The sequence below is a fragment of the Nannospalax galili genome, unplaced genomic scaffold (assembly GCF_000622305.1).
Source record: "Nannospalax galili isolate Female #2095 unplaced genomic scaffold, S.galili_v1.0 scaffold2810, whole genome shotgun sequence".
Classification (NCBI taxonomy): domain Eukaryota; kingdom Metazoa; phylum Chordata; class Mammalia; order Rodentia; family Spalacidae; genus Nannospalax; species Nannospalax galili.
Genome location: NW_008327211.1, coordinates 34,575 through 41,034, shown reverse-complemented (window position 1 = coordinate 41,034; position 6,460 = coordinate 34,575).

Here is a 6,460-nt window from a genome sequence, read left to right as displayed (position 1 = left end):
GTTGCTTGGTTTTTCAGCAGAGTGGCATCCCATGGGTGCTCACACCATACTTTCTCCACTCATTAGTTGCTGCACATCTGAGCAACTTCCATTAATCAGCTTTTCTTTTTGAGGGCAGGGAGTGTCTCATTATGTAGCCCAGGCTATCTATGAACTCTCTACCCTCCTGTTTCTACCTCCCAAATTTTGAGGTTATAGATTTATACATTCAAACATAGGCATTATTTAGCTTTAACAGGGCTATGTTATGACATTTTCTAATGTGACTCTCTGTGATCAAGGACAACTCACAAAACTAGTCATCTGTGAGTTGGAGGTGTGAGCTGCCATGTAGGTTAGGTCAGGCCATGCACCCACTGAGGAGTCAGGATGGCTCCTCATTTGCATTCACACCCTCTACACCTGACCCTTCAACTGATACTTAAAATACCACGTGCATGTTGTTCCTTGATAACCCTGCTAGGAATCCACTCAGGTCGTACGAACAGTAAATCACCCAGGAAGCTGTGGGTGGGTGTGTGGGTGATTCCTAGTGGATATCTGCCTTGCTCCACACCCTCTGTGGTCCAGGTCTCCTTCCAAGTGTCAGCTTCTCCCATATGCTCACTCCTTCCCTTCACTTTCCAGACATTCAGTTCTTTGAAAGTTTCTTTGGGTAGAATTTCTCAAAACAGAGTGACTGAACCCCTTGTCCACTTGTCACCAGACACCTATATCTTGATATTCTGTCAGTAGAAGACACTAGAAGTCCAATGTCTTAGGTCATTCAGGTTGCTGTAATAAGTATTATCTGCTATCTGGTTTCTACAACAGACATTTACTGCTACCTGTTCTGGAGTCTGGATGTCCTGGTCAAGGTGCCACTTGATTTAGTATCTGGTGAAGACTTTGCCATCTGGTACATAGGTGGCATATTCTCACTGAGGCAAACAAGCTGTCACAGTCCTAAGCTCTAAGAGGACTGTATCAGCCTATCTATTGCTGTAAGAAGCTGCCCCTACTAAAGAATATAGTTTCTTTGAGTTCAATTTGAAAGCTAAAAGTCTAAGATTGGATACTGCTCTGCACTGGGTCTTCCACAAAGGCACCCTAGATTGCTATAAACAATGGCAGAGAGGGACTGGAGAGATGGCTCAGCAGTTAAGAAAACTGCTCTTGCAGAATACCCAGGTTCAAATCTCAGCACCCACACGGCAGCTCACAACTGTCCATAAATCCAGGGCATCTGACAGTGTCTTCTGTCCTCTGTGGGTATTTCACAACATAGGTATATTTACCTACATGCAGGCATAACACTCATACACATAAAATAAAAAGACTAAATAATTTTTTTGAAACAGCAGAGAAGCAGGAATAGAAATGGCCAAGTGTTGAAGAAAGATAGCAGGTGGGCTTTCTTCATAACAATCCTAAGTCCACAAGATTCTACAGCCTCCTAGTACAGGAGGAAACAAGTGTTCAAACTCATGCACCTGTGTGAGGAATTTCAGACCCTAATCATAATAGAGACCCTGTCTCAAAGAAAAAAAGTCTCTTTAAATTTACCATTCAACTACTCAATCCAGAGATGTTTCTAAAGTCCTTTCACTGACATTCACGGCCTTGAATGCTCCTTCAAGCAACCACGTAATTTCTATTGCTGTACTGGGCCTTGTCTTAAAGCTGATGTAAATGGAATCTTTTGTGACTTGCTGTGTCACTTCACATAATGTTTTTGTTCCCTTTTATTGTTCAGTGTCATTCTAGGTCTGTTCACCACATGTTATCCACTCAAGCCATGCTTATTTTGTTTGCTTGTTTAGGTTTGGGTTTTTTTTTTTTTTTGTTTGTTCCTTTGTTCTTGAGACAAAGTCTCTATGTAGCCCAGGTGGATCCTGAACTTATGCTTATGATCTCACTACCTTTACATCTGGAATGGTGAGATCACAGGCACAGCCTCCAAGTCCAGATTTAGCTTTTTGTGAAAAAAATCAAACTTTGAGGATATTTACACACAACTTCATATGATCATATGCTTTCAATTCTTGGAGTTAAGGCCTAGAGCAGAATTGCTGAGTCACATGCATGTGTATTGAACCTTTACAGAAGTTGTAGAGCTGGGGATGTAGATCAGTGATAGAGAGCTTGCCCTGTATGTGCAAGACCCAGGGCACCATGCCTAGCACCACAGAATATAAGATAAACTCACAACTGGGACATGGACAATCCTAGCCTAAATAGCAGAGGCAAGAGGATCACAACCTACCTGAATCCAGAGCAAGTCTCAGGCCAGGCTAGAAAACTTAGGCCCTATTCCAAAATAAAAAGTTCTTTAAAAAAAAATCTAATTGTGACAGGGTGTGGTGGTTCATGCCTTTAATCCCAGCACTTGGGAGCCAGAAACAGGAGGATCTTTGTGAATCAAGGCCAGCCCCGTCTACAAAGTGAGATCCAGGCCAGCTGGGGCTACAAGGAGACCCTGTCTCAAAAAGACCAAAAAAATCTAATTGAACTAAGTGAGATTTTTTAAAAAAGTGATAAGATATGAAGTTAGGGGGGTTTCCAGGAGAAGTTGCGGAGAACCTTAAGGGTATATATGATCTAAATATATTGTATGATATTACTAAAAATAAAAACCCAACATGCTACAACTATAGCTCAGTGGTACAGCACTCATCTAGTATGTATAAGACCCTAGTTTCAAGCCTCTGTCTCCAGAAGCTTTGTGGAAACTGACTATACCACAGTTGGGTAGGTGTCAAAAGCCCTTATCTTTCTCCTAATAAGTCCCAAGTTTTCTCATATCTATAAGTGACTTATAAAATTCTGGTGAGTCACGCCCTGATGCCTTAGTAAGTTCAAACTGCCATAAGAAAATCATCATAAACTGTAAGCTAAGTTTATGGCAGATGTCTGTGTGTATGCAACTTGCAAGGCAGAGGCAAGAGGCAGGAGACTTTCATAGTGTACCTTGTGTTTGCATTTGGCACATGGGATAAATTATGTTGCTGATGAACTTTTCTTCCTAATGGGCCCAACTCTTAATTATCATCACTGTAGAGTAAATGTCTGAGTTCAGTTGATGGCAAATAATGTACAGATAAAGGATAAGACCAGATCCAGAAAGACAAGCGACCGAAAAGACAAATGGTACTTTGTGTAGTAACATCTACAGTGGGGAACTAGGCAAACTAAAGCCCTGGGATAACCCTTGACACACACACCAGGCAGACAAATGACAAGTTCAGAGGCCATCACCATCAATGTGTTAGGTGTTCTCTTTATGGGGTCCAGGGGATGGAATTGCTCCCTAATCAGTCTAAGGTATATGATAATTTCTTAAATACACCTTACACCTATGTACTTCTACAGGCTCTGTTTACTGGTTAAATGTTTAGGATTGACTAACTAACTACAGGTCAATGTTATTTATCAGTCTGTGTCTCATGGATCGAGCTGGACAGATGGTGTTTTCTGGTAACTGGCAAGGTTCAGGAGCATCAAAATGGAGTCAAAAGTCCCTTGTGAAAAAGAGTCTCACGATGAGGGGCACAATCTGGGCAAGCACTGTTTTATACAATGGGAATAACTAACTTAAGGCAGAGCAGAACTTGATCTCAACAGTGCATTGGAAAGACCTTAAGGCAGAGCAGAACTTGATCTCAACAGTGCACATTGGAAAGACTTCTGCTATTAGGCTACTTTCAATCAACCTGCTTTGAACATTTCAGATATGGGTACCTGTGATACCCTGCTGTCATTTCCTTGGGTAAAAAACCTAACAGTAGATTTTCTGAATCATAAGTATGTGTTTATCTTTTAAAGAAAATGTCAAACTATATTCCAAAATGACTATCATTTTGCTGGTCCTTTTGCCATGTGTAGGATGCCAGTTGTTCCATCTTTTTACAAAACTTTTAGTCTCTCTCTCCCCTTGTCCATATGAAGGTCCCACATCCATTCTAACACACATAATTTGAGTCTCTTCTTCATTCTACACTATCTTATGGTCTTGGCCATCAATGAAGAACCTCTGAATGACGGTGCCGTTGGTGGTAATAAAGCACATGAGAACCTTTCCCCAAGCCCTATGGCATGCAGAAGCTCACAGCCCCACATTTCACTGCTGAACTAAGGGACTCCAGGTTCCCTTCCCCATGTATCTGATGCTAGGCAAAGGTACAAATTGGCTTCCAGGGCAAAAAGGATGTTATCAGTGCTTGCTACATAATCTGCAGGCCCTTATCAGAAGGGGAGGCAGGAAGGTACCAAGCCCAGGGTGTGTGTGCAGCCTTTGATGCCTCTCACCCTGAACCCTTCAAGTATGAACTCTGGTGACTTCCTGACAGGCCTCGCCAATCTGATCCTCCCTCAGAAGAATCACTTACCCTGTGACTCTTCCCTGAAGTTGCCCAGGCTCTGGGAGGTCTCCACAGCTTACCAGGCAGGAGTATATGCCAAACTCTCTCATACCTTCTTCTTACATTATTTGCTCAGATTCCTTTGCAGAATCACTGACACTGTAAGAGGGCACAAAACTGTGTCCCATCCTCTTCTATGCCACCCAGGCCTGATTCATTCATAGGGACATCAAGGTCGGAGAGTCTTATACACAATGGCCAGAATTACTTAAAAGGAGAGGTGTGAGGGTGGGCATGGTAGCACAGCCTTTAATACCAGCACCTGGGAGGAGGATGAATCACTGTGAGTTTGGAGGCCAGCCTGGTCTACATAGTGAGTTCTAGGCCTCTTCAGACTACCTTGTGTCAGAGAGAGAGAGAGAGAGAGACAGAGAGAGAGAGAGAGACTTGTGGATGCACAAGTCTGAAAACCCAGCACTCTGGATAAAGCAGAGGAAGCAAGAGGTTCTTCAATTGTAGGCTATACTAGGCTATGTTGTAAGAATCTATTTTAAAACAAATTTAATTATGGGATGGAAAAATGGCACGGTGGTTAAGAGCATTAGCTGCACTTGTAGAGAACCTAGGCCTGGTTCCCAGTACCTTCATGGAGGCTAACAATTGTGCCTACCTCCAGTTCCAGGGGAATCCAGTGCCTTCTTCTGGCCTCCACGGGCATTGCACACATGTGGTGCACTTACACGTACTCATGCATATAAAATACACAAAAATTTTTAAAAAGAAAAAAAGCCCTGATTATTTATATGCAATTAAATGTAGCTAGAGCTAGAGGAGGAGGCTAGGAGGTCTGTTTCTTCCCTGAGGGTCTTTGGGCAGGTAGTGGATGCTGGGAGAGGAAGAGACATTTTCTTCAGTGGTGTAGTCATGAGAAGTTGCCCATACAGCAAATAAACATTCACCCATACTTCTGGGAGAACTTCTAACAGAAAGTATTGGGTCATAAAACAAGACCTGAAAGTAGAAGAGGGACTAGTTGAGAAGATGATGGAGATCATTGGGAGCAGAAGGGGATGACAGAGAGTAATGCGGAGAATTTAGTCAAAATATGTACGTGAATGAAAGTATCAGAATGAAATCCATTGTTATTATCATTGATATAAGCTAATAGAAAACCTTTTAAAATCCTAATACAAGTAATAAAGTTTGCTGTGAAGATTGCCTACATCAAGACAATATTCCTTCTACACAGAATGATTTTCAAATAGGAGTATTAAAAAGGCAATGAATCAGGCTGGAGGCCTAAACACACATGTCCTTACTCCTCTGCCAGATGTAAAGCTGCAAGGGAATTTCACAAAGAAGACTGTGAACTTTGTTTACAGTGACAACATGTCCCTGGTGGAATGAGTGGATCCATGGTTTCACCATATCCATTCTAATCCTGTCTAGTCCACATCTAGTCCACCACCTATGATCTCATTCACCAATAAAGCAAGAGTTTCCGTAGCAGTCCAAAAGGTGCAATTTTGCAATTCCTCAAGATCATATGTATGGCAACTGCAAATGCACATAACAAGGCTCTCTTAAGAAACCAACACCTATCCTTGAATATTTTTGTCCTGCTCTTGGTGCCTCTCTTGTATCATTGCACTGAAATCTATGTCAAATTATCATCTCAGAAATGCCTACTCTGGGCCTAGAGAGATGGCTCAGTGGTTAAGAGCCCCAGCTGTTCTTGCAGAGGACCCAGGTTCAATTCCCTGCACTCACATGGCAGTTAACAACCATCCATATCTCCAGTTCTAGGAGAACACTGTTTTCTGGCTTCCATTGGTACTGCACAACATGGATACACTTACATACATGTACGCATATCACACATGCACATAAAAATTATTTTTGGAATGTCAACTCTGCTTCATAAAAAAAGAGAAATAATCAAAAGAAGCACTTTTCTTGAAGGATGAAGCATCCTGTTTGTGCCAAGCTCTCACCAAGACCATCTCAGCAGGTTTTCTCTGTTGCTTTAACACTCTCAGGCATAAGTGACTGTTGGCCTTGTTGAGCTACACAGACAGAGATGCCATATGACAAGGCATCCTGTATAGGCTGCAAGTCAC